Below are 14,962 nucleotides of genomic sequence, written 5' to 3'. Positions count from 1 at the left end.
CATCCATATCCTATCTTCTAAAAAATAGGAATAATCAAATATCCAAACAAAAATTAGTTTTACCTTTTCTTATCAAAACCACTTTTGACTAGGTCAAAATTCAAATTGAATCTTTCAATTTGAAATTGAATCTTTCAATTTGAAATTGAAAAAACTGACGTGTTTTTCTATCTTAATAGAAACAAATATTATTTATATTTTGATGCTAGTCAAAAATAAATAAATAATATTTTATTTATAAGAAAAATAATTATTTGATATAATCAAATTATTTAATTTAATTATCAAATAATAAATTTTCTTAAGCAAAGATTAGAACACTCGTTAGTGTGTGACCATGTAGGTTCAAAACTAAACTGATAGTAAATTAACTACATTAATTTACTAATTAAGGTTGGCGTCTAGCAACACTCCTTAACGTCCGGATAGTATGAAATAATATTTCCAAAAACCTTTAGAAGATTAACATAAAATTTTCTTCCATCATTTTACGGCTCTAAATTAACTTTAGAATATGGTTTAATTGTCAAATTCTAATAAGTTAACATATAATGAAAAATACAAGAAAAACCTCTTTTTCTTTATTATTTCAATTACCTTGGCCAAGGTCCTTATTTTCATTATAAAGCTCAAACTCATTACCAAGAGTTGATGGATCCTTTCTTGATTAATCATTTAATTCTACAATAATTTAATTACACCCAATAATCATTCAACTAACACCTTTAGGTATTAGGTGTCCGAAATCAAAGTATAATAAATATCTTGTTAATTATTATGATAATCTCAAGTCTAAAGAAATTATATATTTCTTCTTAAGAATTTTCTATTGACAAAATTTTAAGGTAATACATAACCACTAGGAATTCTCCTTTATAGAGTTTGTTCAATAATTATATCCCTATATGCACTATTTATATGAGTAATTTAATAAATGAGATCTATTAATCTCTATCCAATAAAGACTATTACACATATATTGATCTATGTGGATTAATGATGTCCTATCCTCAATAATTCTACGACAAAGAATAATTTAGATTAAAAAATACTTGTTTTTCTCATTATTATACTCTCTATTATAAATATATAAAAAAAAAAAAAATCTTTAATTTTAATCAATGACTTTATCATATTAATTATTTCTCATAATCAATAAATATGAAAATAAAGTACAATCTTATTAATGCATATAAGATAGATTGGATCTTGGGCATACATCTTATTCTCAACATGTTATCTATATCTGTTATGAACTTTGTTTGAAACTTGTTAGTAAAAGAAAAGAAAAGTTTAAGATACTATTAACCCCTGTTAGTGTTACTTTTAACCTATGGATTTAACCCAAAACCTTTAGTATTGCTAGATGTTAACACGAGTAGCGAAACCCTTCACATACACTTGTAAACAATGAATCACATCTCAACCAAAAGTAAATTTGTCTTGTTGCTACACTATGACATGACATTTTTTTTTTTCTCATGAGAGGCCTTGAGCCCCATTCTAGGAAGTCATATTCATCTCTAACTCTTAGATATACCACCAACTTCACTATATGTATATATGGTAAGCATTTAATACATATCGTTATTCTGATGAAATTCTTACTATATTCACTCATTTGTCACAACTTCTTAGTCTCAATAGAGTACTAGCCGAACTCAAGAGATTTCAAATTATGGTCCACTTGAATCAATACATTAGAGTCAGTGCCTATTATGTAGTCCAATCTTGAACCAATTGTTCATCTTGGCACATCACCAATATATCTCAAGCACATCATGATGTCTATCTTGAAATAAAAATATAAAAATTAATAAGAGAAAAATTCGAGAAAAAAAAATAAACATTCATATGAGAATCCAAAATAAAATATTTAATTACTAATTAGAGGATGATCCTAAAATAAAATTTAAAGATTGAAAGAACAAAATGTATAATTCAATAAATCTAATTATTTACTTATCTTTTAACTAATGGCTCAGCTAAACGTCTGAAACTTCATTTGCTAATTTTGGTAGCTCGTTAGTTGTCCATAACATGTGCCATACTTCTATTATTTGAATAGTAACTACCATTTACTACATTTCATTAATGGTGTACAATCTAAAACATACAATGCTTCCATGATTTTGTATTTTTAACATGGAGAAAAATGTTATGAACTAACATTGTAATCAAATCATAAACTATCATGTAGAATAAATTTATTGATTTTATAATTGTTTTAAAAGTTATATATATTAACGATGATTTTTTTAATGAATTGAAAGTATAACTTTTTTTTACACTGAACCTCTATCACCATTAAATCCTTTAACAAAACGAAAATGTTATTAATATTATTAAAAGAATCAGCATATATTCGGTTCAGTTTTTAAAATATTATTTCAACTAATACTAATTCTTTCTTAAATTATCATTGGTTCACGGATAGTTCTAGAATCCAACAACTACATATTTATATCTTTACATTCACTGGTAGCTCAGCTGAAGGTCTTTCACTTTTGCAAGGTTGGTAGTATTAGTTGCCATACATGAGGCATTGAATTTACTTACTCGTTTTGCATTTATTGCACGGTGAGAGTTTCTAAACCGATCGATGCCATTCATTATTGTAGGATCTGTAACTTCAATTTGATTGGCACCATGGTTCAAGGATTTGGTAGCGTTTGTTGCATGCAAAAGTCATTGAATTTACTCAACACTCCCCCTTTTACATTTATTAGTCACCTCGTTTATGGAGTAGGAACTTCCATGTGTACGTTACCTTGTTTCCATGCATCTATATATGATTTTGTATTACTAATATATACTATTTCAATTTCCTGATTTAAATATATTTAAAAGAAGTTTAAATATAAGTTTAATAATATTTTTTTAAAAAAAATTGAATATAAAGAGTTTTTTCGATTTAAAAAACTCTATAAAAAAATCTCTCTTAAACTTGTATTCAAATGGACTTTTAGTCTTTCTAACTACGTTTCTTTTTTTTTGTTTCTATAGAAAAAAAAAAAATTGTCTTTTATCCGGGACGGTTCAAAAGTATGACATAGGAACATATTTTTTAAATAATAAATCATAGTCATTAAACTATTTGAGTCAAAGTTTAAATAATATACATAAGATCTTATATTTAAATTTTGATATTGTCATTATATTTTTTATGGATAAAAAAAATTATAATCATTAAATACATCATGTTGTTTATCTAACTTATAGATATCATTCTTTTAAATTATAAAATTCATCAATAATATATAATATGTTACAAAATTCAATTAATCTCTCAATAAAAAGAAAACAATTAATTAATTAAAATTTATCACTCATTTTGTTCTTAAACTTATTTGTCATTATCTACAAAGTTAAAAGTGACCTCTCAATTATAACAAATAAAACATGAAGAGTCAAACTCAAACAAATTAAAGAATAAATTAAATGTTTTCCGTAATAATTGCCACATTAGCAATTGTAATAATGTCATCATACCACGTTATTAAGGATGTCATAATATCAATAATCTATAAATAAATACACATAAAATAATTTACAAAGATTAGAAAACAAAAGGTAACATATTTGTAAAAACTTACATTGGTGTTCATTGGAAAATAATCTTCATTGAGTATATTGGTGTTCTGTTATAGCACATTCACTTTTTTTTTAATAAAAAAAAGTACATTGGTGTTCATACAGCTTTCCATGCTGAACCTATTTGCAATCAATTTTGCGCATGAAAAGGGTTGGAACAACTTATGACATGAATGTGATTCTATGTTGGTGGTGGCGGCTTTTGAAGAACGCAATCTTGATCCTCGAATCATTCGTCGAAGGTAGAAACTTTGTTTTTCCCTGACATCACAAATGCAATTTTTAACGTCTCATATTTTCAAAGAAGTAATCATTTTGCATATGCACTTCTTAAACATTATTTAGTTTCTCGGGTGAATTTTACTTGGTGGGAATTGCCTCCTCTCGTGTTAGGGATACTTTTCATTGCAACCATATTGGATTGCTATCTTTTAAATTTTGTTAATTATCTTTAGTTTTGGCCTAGTCTCCTTAAGCTTTGTTTGTTTTTTTCTTAATAACATTGTGGTGCTTGGCAAATGATTGTTAGGTTTAGATATATTAATTTAGTTGGGTGTCCTTACCCTATAGTGATTCCATTTGCACCTCAAGCTTTATTTAATATATATATATATATATATATATATATATATATATATATATATATATATATATATATATATATATATATATACCCGCACGAGGGTATTTCGGTAATTTTGTTATTCATGTTAGGTCTTCATATTTCATGATGTGTCCTAGGAAAAGAGTGGAGTACCGCTACATAAGACACTTCAATGCTTAAGTCAATCCTCAGCATCAAAGATCTCAATGTTAACTCAAATTGATAATTATGAAAACGTACTTTTTTCGTTGTTGACTACTTTTATTTATATTAACCTTAATGAGCCCAAGCTCATATGCAAGCCCATGAGAGGACATTAGAGTTTATTTATAACAACAAGTTAGGTAGGTTATTTTATCGGGTTGATAATTTTTTGGTGTAATAATATTGAAGAGTTCTCGATCATCTTCTTGTACTAACTTGATATTCATGCCTCTATCCAGTATAATATATATATATATATATATATATATATATATATATATATATATATCAAGCCTTAGCATCGGTCGGCTACGGCCAGTTTCGGACCAAAATTCTTAAATTCGTCCTAAACCGATTAAGAAAAATCAAGGGTCATCTCTGACCGACGAAGAACTCGGGTTTTGGTGGGTTCAATCCGTGCGGGTTACAGGTTCATCGATTGGGTTCATCGCTTTGAGAAACTTCTTCTAGGGTCTCATGTCGCCCTCCATCGTCACCCTTCGCCCGTCTCCGTCACTGCTTCGTTGGGGGAAATCGCTGAGTTTCAGAACTCTACATCACCACCCTCGTCAACCAGCAAGAACAGGAGGCTTCTCAGCGGTGGTAGCCATGGCAGGGAAAGGTTGAAGAGAAGAGGATGTTTACAGAGTGAAGAAGAAGAAAGAAGACAAAGTAACAGAAGATGGAACGGAGTGAAGAAGAAGAAAGAAGAAAACGAAGTAACAGAAGAAGATAAACGGTCAGATTCGGGTTTATCGGATGAGAAAATTTCAACACCGAATCCGACCGTTCAAATCTATTTGAACCCGAAAGTTGCATCTGAAAAAATTCGAAATACCTGAGAATCAATCCGTTTCATCCAATCTGACCGTCGGTTTGATTGGATTTGGATTGGTCAGAAAATTTTGTCCAGGCCTAAAATATATATATATATATATATATATATATATATATATATATATATATTAAGGTTAAATTAAATATTAAAATAAATGCTTAAATTCCTATCATACGAAAATTGACCCACACAACTATTAATACTCTTTCATACAAAATAATTTTGGTGGAGAATTTTGGACTGCACCCACTTTCTTTAATTTGAATAATTGAGTCACCATGAAAAGCTTCGACATCAAGCTTATGCAAATTCCCACCCTAGTCCTTAACCATTGTATCACCCTTAAACATGTCAAAGAATATACAAATGACTTATAACTCGCTAAGCATGGTGATATCAACGGAGAAAGGGAAAGGGATTGAGTTTAATTAAAGGAAAAGACAAAATGGAGAAGGAGAAATTGAGTTTGAGAAATTGGGTTTAATTATTAATATACGTTGATTTGAGTTAATTCAACGATATATTAATTAAAATAATTTTTAATTTTCTTAAAAAATTATAAACTTGATCTATACATTAAATTTTTTTAATTTAACGATTGGATCATTAAAATTTAATATAAATTATGAATTATTGAATAAAGTAAGTTTAGGTAGATTTATTTTTAAAGTAACTAAATCTCTCCTTTTAATTTTAAAGAAAAAAATTTTGGACCTTGCAAGCATGTCACTTTTTTTAATATATTTTTTAATTAGGAGAAACAAAATATTTCATTTGTATGTTATTTTTTTTATTTGTTTAATCCAACCTATCCAATTATTTTTTTTATAGAAAAAAGTACTTTGATCAAATTGGATGGATCGTATAATTAAATAGATTGATAACACACTTATTCTATCTTATTTTAAAATTTAATAGATAATTTAATAACACTTTATGAATCAAAAGTAGTCCAACATAATTTCTTTTCATATTTGTTTACTAAGTTTGTTGATGATAAGTTAGGAAACATGCATGATTAACTACTTTTAGATAGGTTTTTTTTCTTTCAATTGTTTATTTTATCTAAACAACTTGAACTTGAGACCTTATATAAAAATTTAAATCAAATTTTATTCAATCAAACAACAATTTTTTCTACCATAATACATAGGGTGACAAAATGGGTCGTGACCTATAAGCTAGCCCATTGACCTGTCAAAAATTGGCGGGTTAGGTCCTTCATTCTAATTCGTCAAGTCTGTCCCGTCAAGCCCGCCAACTTGCTGAGCCAAATGGTGGGCTAGTCTGTCACAACACGCCAAGCCGCATTTGAGGTTCTTGTTAAAAAAATAGTAATTTATAATTTTGTAATTTGATTTTGATTTTTTTGTAAGTAGACTAATTTTTATTTGATTTTGTTGTAAGTTTGTAATTTGCTTTTGTTGAACATATATTATGCACAATATATATGTATTTTCAATTTCATGTGGTTATATTTATTTATTTGTAATAATTTTTTTATTTGAACATAAAATACATTTTTTTTTGCAAATATCTTTAATGGTATGTGTTGAGATTTCCGTTGAAGTGCTTTTGTTAATATTTGTAAATTCGTTTAATTCTATCAACGGTCTCAAACACGGCAAGTATACCGGCCGTTCAAGTAGTAAAAATATCGTATCCACAGGGATTAGAAGGTAATATAAGCATTTATTGACTATTCGTGACTAAAGAATAATTCCAATTTCATAGTTTGTGCAGTGAATTCAAAGTTGTGACTATTGGAATGAAAGCTGTAAATAAATATTGTTTTGTGAGTGCAAAAGGTAAGGAATGGTATTGTGGTATTGTGAGGTTGTGGGGGTCAGATTTCACCAAACGTAACACTAATGTATCCTTAATCTCTTGTTGAATTCATTGCTTAGTCAACCCAAGAGTTTACTCAAACCTAATCCCTTAGAGAAAGAGCCTAGGTGCGGATATTGAATATCAATCCCTTGAGTACCCAATATCTACACCCGCATTACGGGCTAGGGTTTAAGACTACTAATGGGTCAAGCTCTATCCCTAGATACAATCACCACTAGGCATATGTTTCAGAACTAGTTTCAAAGTTTATTTTCCAATACCCATGGAACCTTAAATCATGCAAAGGGTGATCAATCCAAAGCAAGCATTAAGAATAGAAACAAACACAACAAAGAATAAAACAACATGTATATATATCATTAAAACCGTAAAGATTACAATAGAGTACGTTGGTTACATCTAACCCCACAAAATGGGTGAAACCACTCAACAAAGAGGGCAAATACAAAATAGAGATGGAAGAGGAAGTGAAAAACCGAAGGAAAGATCCGCACACAGACGATCCCAAGCCCTGGGAATCCCTTCCGCAGCTCCTAGAGGCGCCCAATGTGAGAATGGAGAGAAAGATCCCCGAAAATGGCTTCAAATACGAGCCTGGGAGATCAGATTAGGGTTCCGCGCTCGGCGCACAATTCTTCGCGCCTGGCGCAAGTTCTTCCAGAGAAGTCAAGCACTCTCTGTCTCAACACAAGCCCGGCGCAATTTCTTTTGCGCCCGGCTTAATTCCTTTTGCGCCCGGCTTAATTCCTTTTGCGCCCGGCGCAATATAACTGGCAGAGATGAAATACTCTGTTTTTGTCACGCCCAGCGCAGGTTATATTGAGCCCGGCGCAGAACCTCTTCTCTGCTCCTTAGCTTCTTAGGTTTCCAATCCTAAGAGTCTTCAATCCTCAAGTCACTAGCTCAATACCTGCACAAAAAATGAGGTGTATTAAGGTATTGTTAGCTGAATTTGGGTTAGTTATATCTGCACACAAAATGAACCAAAAAGAGAACAATTATATTGCAATGGTTCAAAGGATGAGTGAAATTTGTTCAATAAGTCTCATCCAAAAAGAGGTAAAATTGAGACTTAACAACTCCCCCAAACTTAGAACCTTGCTTGTCCTCAAGCAAAAGGTAATTAATCTAGCAGATAACAAGCAATGCAAGTGAGTCAATTTCTACATCCTAGTTCACTTGTATCTTCTTTTCGCAAGCATGAACCTCAGATGAATTTCCAATCACAATTATTGCACTAGAACATGACAAGGTGCAAACAAAGGTTTCAAAAGAGATCAAAGAGCTGAGAAGAGTAATGACTATATGTGTAAGCATCCTCACTAGAAAAATGTTTCTCTCTATGTACACTAGTGTATCAGGGTGAGTGTTTCTCTCTAGTCTACTACTCACGCCACATAATTCAACTTTGCTCTTCGTTTCCAAATGAAACCAGTGGTAAAACAAATGCAGACACTTATCACAAGGTCTTTATTAGGGCAATCTGGGTCAAGCAGGGTCAAGCGGTAGCAGTTTTATGGTTTTTCAAGGATTGAAGGTGCTATAGCTTAAGAGAGAAAATAAGATTTTACAATGATGTCCCTCTCCATACCCCATTACAACAATTTGGCACATGCCCTTTACCTGATCCAAGCCATTAGCCTTTATGAGATGCATATTTACATTTTTGCATCTTAATATTTTTGTTTTTGTTTTGCTTTGTTTTTCTCTTCTTTTTTTTTTTTTTTTTTTTTTATTTTGTTTTGTAATGGCTGACCACATACTTTCTTCTTCCCAAAATTCCCCATTCTTCAACTCCCCCAAACTTATTTGATGTCATCAGTTTGCTCTCTTAACCAAAGCAAGGGTTATGGTTAATTTTTCATGGTTTGGGACAAGTGGAAGGTGTGGTGTTTAGGCTTAGAAAGGTATGGGTCAAGTGAAGAGTGGAGATGGCTTTTTGGCTTAGATGGTTACAAAATAGAGGAGTATGAATGCCTTGATCATATAAGTGCACAACATAAGCAAACCACCAGGGAAACTCAAGCAAAGTCTATCATGCAACCTAAGTGTAGTTCACTCATAGGTATTTAGGCTCACACCTCCCCCGGCTATGCATGCACAACTATCAAACTCAACTCAGTTCTATGATCAACATTGAAACCCGTATGCAACTAGTTATGAACTAAAGATCTAATGTGACTTGAAAATGTCTAGGGTACATGCACCATAACATCAAGCAAACTACAATCCAGAATTGACCACAAGCAACGCAAGTATCAACAAGATTAAAACCTGTGCTAAAACAGAATATTCACAAAAAGAACCAACAGTGTAATCACCAAAAGAGATAGATATAAAAATAGTTAAAATACTGAAAATAAAAGACAGAAAAATAAATTGCAAGAAACAAAGGCAAACTAAGGTGAGCTCCATCTGCTTCCATCTATGGGGTCTGGTCATCATCATCTCCAAGAGCTGCTCCACCATCATCAACTCCATCAACCTCAGCAGCTCCACTCCCCCAAACTTAGGAGCCTGGTCCCCAGGCCAACCAGTATATGCCTGAAAGTTCTGGTAACCAGAAGTGATTGCGGAGTATAATCATGAAAGAACATGGTGAGCACAAAAATTATACACATTGATGACCAAGCAAATATAGCAAAAAATGGAGAATATCCTTAGACCAAAATTAAGCACAACATGCATGCACACGAAATTGGACGATAATAATGCAACATAAAGCACACAAACATACAACATACAACAGAACATAAAGAAACATGATTGAAAACAGATAAATATTGGGTGTCAGGGGTGTGGTGCGCCGGGCTTAACACAGATGCGCCGGGCTTCATATCAGCGAAAATCAACGAGGTTTCAAAATCTGATATCGCGCCGGGCGTGCGTTAAACGCGCCCGGCGTGGTGGTTCCAGAGACCAAAAATTGAGTACTAGGCCGGGCGCAAAAGAGTCACGCCCGGCGCGTAGTCACTTTAAAAGGTCAATTTGCCCAGGTTTTAAATTAGGATCAGGTCTTATTTCCACCTAGACACAGAATTGCCTCATTCCTCACATTCCAAACAAGATGTACCCTATATTTACCCATTCAAACATGATTCTAACAACTAACACATAACACAAACAACATATACCACAAAACATATAAAACAAAACACAACACATAATACAAAACAACACTTATAACACAGGACAACATGCAACAAAAATCTAAAACACAGTTCAGATCTCTGGGTTGCCTCCCAGGAAGCGCTTGTTTACTGTCCCGAGCCTGACGGTGACCAACTTGAAGTGCTCTACTCTCCTTCTCCTCCTGTTGCTCTAGTTCCTCCTTGCTTTGTGCTCAATCTCATGATTGCTCAACAATTGCTCAGAGGGATTGGTCAATCTTGTTCATAGTACCTAGCATACAAGAGAAAGTAGAGGACTAGAGCGCCCAGGTCAGCTTCAACAATTCATTGCTACCATAAAATGAAAATAAAAGTAAAAGAATAAGTCACAAATAGCTATAAATACTAAATCGCCATTCTAATCCCCGGCAACGGCGCCAAAAACTTGTTGAGATTTCCGTTGAAGTGCTTTTGTTAATATTTGTAAATTCGTTTAATTCTATCAACGGTCTCAAACACGGCAAGTATACCGGCCGTTCAAGTAGTAAAAATATCGTATCCACAGGGATTAGAAGGTAATATAAGCATTTATTGACTATTCGTGACTAAAGAATAATTCCAATTTCATAGTTTGTGCAGTGAATTCAAAGTTGTGACTATTGGAATGAAAGCTGTAAATAAATATTGTTTTGTGAGTGCAAAAGGTAAGGAATGGTATTGTGGTATTGTGAGGTTGTGGGGGTCAGATTTCACCAAACGTAACACTAATGTATCCTTAATCTCTTGTTGAATTCATTGCTTAGTCAACCCAAGAGTTTACTCAAACCTAATCCCTTAGAGAAAGAGCCTAGGTGCGGATATTGAATATCAATCCCTTGAGTACCCAATATCTACACCCGCATTACGGGCTAGGGTTTAAGACTACTAATGGGTCAAGCTCTATCCCTAGATACAATCACCACTAGGCATATGTTTCAGAACTAGTTTCAAAGGTTATTTTCCAATACCCATGGAACCTTAAATCATGCAAAGGGTGATCAATCCAAAGCAAGCATTAAGAATAGAAACAAACACAACAAAGAATAAAACAACATGTATATATATCATTAAAACCGTAAAGATTACAATAGAGTACGTTAGTTACATCTAACCCCACAAAATGGGTGAAACCACTCAACAAAGAGGGCAAATACAAAATAGAGATGGAAGAGGAAGTGAAGAACTGAAGGAAAGATCCGCACACGGACGATCCCAAGCCCTGGGAATCCCTTCCGCAGCTCCTAGAGGCGCCCAATGTGAGAATGAAGAGAAAGATCCCCGAAAATGGCTTCAAATACGAGCCTGGGAGATCAGATTAGGGTTCCGCGCCCGACGCACAATTCTTCGCGCCCGGCGCAAGTTCTTCCAGAGAAGTCAAGCACTCTCTGTCTCAACACAAGCCCGGCGCAATTCCTTTTGCGCCCGGCTTAATTCCTTTTGCGCCCGGCGCAATATAACTGGCAGAGATGAAATACTCTGTTTTTGTCACGCCCAGCGCAGGTTATATTGAGCCCGGCGCAGAACCTCTTCTCTGCTCCTTAGCTTCTTAGGTTTCCAATCCTAAGAGTCTTCAATCCTCAAGTCACTAGCTCAATACCTGCACAAAAAATGAGGTGTATTAAGGTATTGTTAGCTGAATTTGGGTTAGTTATATCTGCACACAAAATGAACCAAAAAGAGAACAATTATATTGCAATGGTTCAAAGGATGAGTGAAATTTGTTCAATAAGTCTCATCCAAAAAGAGGTAAAATTGAGACTTAACAGTATGCAGGCTAGTCTACTGATTTGCCAACCCCCCTTTAAGTAGGATATGCCAACATTTCCAACCCATTTTTCGATGGCTGGCCGGCCCAACCTGATCCGTCTTTTGTGGGCCATTGATAGGTCGAGTCAAAATGGACGATCCATTTTGCCATCCTAATAATACATCTTTCATTATAAGATTTAGAATTAAAATTAAGTTAGTCATATATTTCTATTATTTTTCAAATGATGATTTAAATTTAAAATTAACTTTATTATAAATTGATGTTGATGAATCTTTTAGACAAAGTAGGATGCAAGTCTCTTGTGTTGATATTTTAAGAAATGAAAATGGTAATTGGCGTGGTGGATTCTTGACAAATTTTGGGATCTACTAATAATGTTGTTATGAAGAGCTACTTATACTCCTATTTCTATCATGGAATAAGGGGTGAAGAAACTTGTAATTGAGTGATTTAATTGTTATTCTGTTTGTCAGGAATGATGTGGGAAGGTCTTGTAGGGCCCGTTAGTCCACCTGTTACTCCACCATAGTATGATATTGTCCGCTTTGGGCCTAAGCCCGCACGGTTTTGTTTTTGGGCTCCTTCCCAAAAGGCCTCATACTATGTGGAATGGTGGACACTTATAAACTAGCCAATGTTCCTTCATTTTACCGATGTGGGACTTGGGATGAATCCCAACAGGTCTCACCTTATTGGTCTTTAGTCCAATTTATTAAAGATTGGACCCGAAGGGTATGGAAAGTTAATTTTTCTCCTCTATTTAGTGATATTAATATGATAGTTGACTGCATGATTTCTTTAACTCATTATAGGCTAACATACATTAGATAATTCACCTACGGATTGTTTACTTTGTTAATAAGAGATGAAATGGGTCTTGTTGTGACACGTAGTATTCTAATGTAATTTTTTTTAAGTCTCGACGCTCCTTAATATTAAAAATAAAATCATATTATAATGATTTTTTCTAACTTTAAATAAAAATTCATAAACTCGTAGTCCATCTTAATTAATTAAATTTTAAAAAATTTAATATTGATATAAAATTGACTAAATTATGTTTTTGTCCTTTATTTTATTTATTAAATTTATTTTGATTCTTTATCTTTTAAATATTTATTTTGATTTATTATTTCTTAAATTTGGATCAATTTAATTCTTTTTTAAATAATAATAATTTTTTATTTTGTGACATGATTTCAGATTATTTTTTGACTGATATAAGATTTGAAACTTGATCTATTAGATTCACTTATATAAAAACTATTAAGTTCAAATAAAGAAAATGTTACAAATATAGTAACAATTGCATAAAAATAAGTTCAAAAAAATTAAAAATATTAAAAATATATATAATTTCATAATAATTTTTAGTTGTTTATAAGATATATTTTTCATACAATTTTCATTATGTTTGTAGTCTTTTGGATTCGAACATAGATTGAATTTCATAATTTGAATTTAATGCTTCAAGTTTCATGTTATAAATCAATTGAAAATTAATTCAAAACTATGTCACAAATTTTTTTAAAAAATTATTATTATTTTCAAAGGACCAAATTAATTAAAATATAAAAAATAAGTATAAAATGAATATTTTAAAAGAAAAAAAAAATATATATATAAATAAAATAAAATTTAAAAATATTATTTAAACTACAAAATAATATTTAATTAGCAAAAGTTACACCACACCAACATAAATTAATCTTTAATTATTAGTTATCAATCAATGCGTAGATTGTATATATAGAAAAAAAAAATTTGTTCTTATAACTAAAAATACTACTTTATTTTATAAAGATTGATCCAATAAAAAATAGGTATTCTTTCATATATATATATATATATATATATATATAATTTGTGAATAAAAATAAATTATCTTTGTGGTGATGGTGAGTCTGATGACGTTGTACATTTCTATTTTTATAATACCACCGTGCCTCTTGGCTTCTATTTTATATATCATCCACCAATTATCAATCAATCCCTTTCTTAATCAATCTCTCCTCTTGGGGTTACTTCTCACGCCACCTTGTTTTGACTTATAATTCATTCAAAATTATTTAAATTTATGTGTACACACCCCTCCTGACTCATGTATATATGGAGATATATAAGCTATAAACATGTAATGGGTAATAATATAAAATAACTTAAGTGAAGTGGAACAATGCTTTTTTAAAAAAAAATTCTTTTACTAGCGATTGTTATTTTTAATCAATGTAATTATTAATTTGTATTTTTTAAAATTTATTTAATATTTTCATATTCAAAGACTATGAATCTATTTATGTACAGTTTAAAAGAGTTTATGAACTTATATACTAAAAATAAAGCGTACTTTTTTTAATGAAAAAACTTTTAAAAGTTTTTGGAAACTTGTATCAAAACATTCTTTAATACAACAACATCTTCTAAATTAAAAGATCAAAATAATCAATTACTCATTTTTTTTATTTATAAAATTATAAAGCCAATCTTCTAATTTAATTATGATAATAATTAAGAACACAAGGAAGTATTAAACTTTCAGCTTTTCCATCACGTGGTCTTCTACCCGTCCATATATATTCCATCTAAACAAAATATATTATTGATGAAACTATTAAGATCTAGTGATGAAATTAAAGTATATAATATCGTAATTATAATTGCTAGCTATCGAAAGACGTATCATTGACGGACCAAGCAAACATATCATTGTGTAAGCAATGTTCCACTGCTAACATTGCTCTGATAAGTTATACAATACAAAATAGAGTACTGTTTGCTACGGATACTTCACTAGAATATTCTATAAATTCTATTTACTCTACATTTTATTTGATAATTATGTAATTTAAGAGTTAAATAAAATTAAAAAAACTGACAGAAATCATCCCACATTATTACGTATGACACTTGTACATTAAATTTTTTTATAACAATTAACCATCATTCCCCTA

Source organism: Cajanus cajan, chromosome 3 (assembly GCF_000230855.2).
Source record: "Cajanus cajan strain Asha chromosome 3, NIPB_CcT2T_4, whole genome shotgun sequence".
Taxonomy (NCBI): Eukaryota; Viridiplantae; Streptophyta; class Magnoliopsida; order Fabales; family Fabaceae; genus Cajanus; species Cajanus cajan.
The sequence above is the reverse complement of the archived record's forward strand: the minus strand, read 5'-3'. Positions refer to the sequence as shown.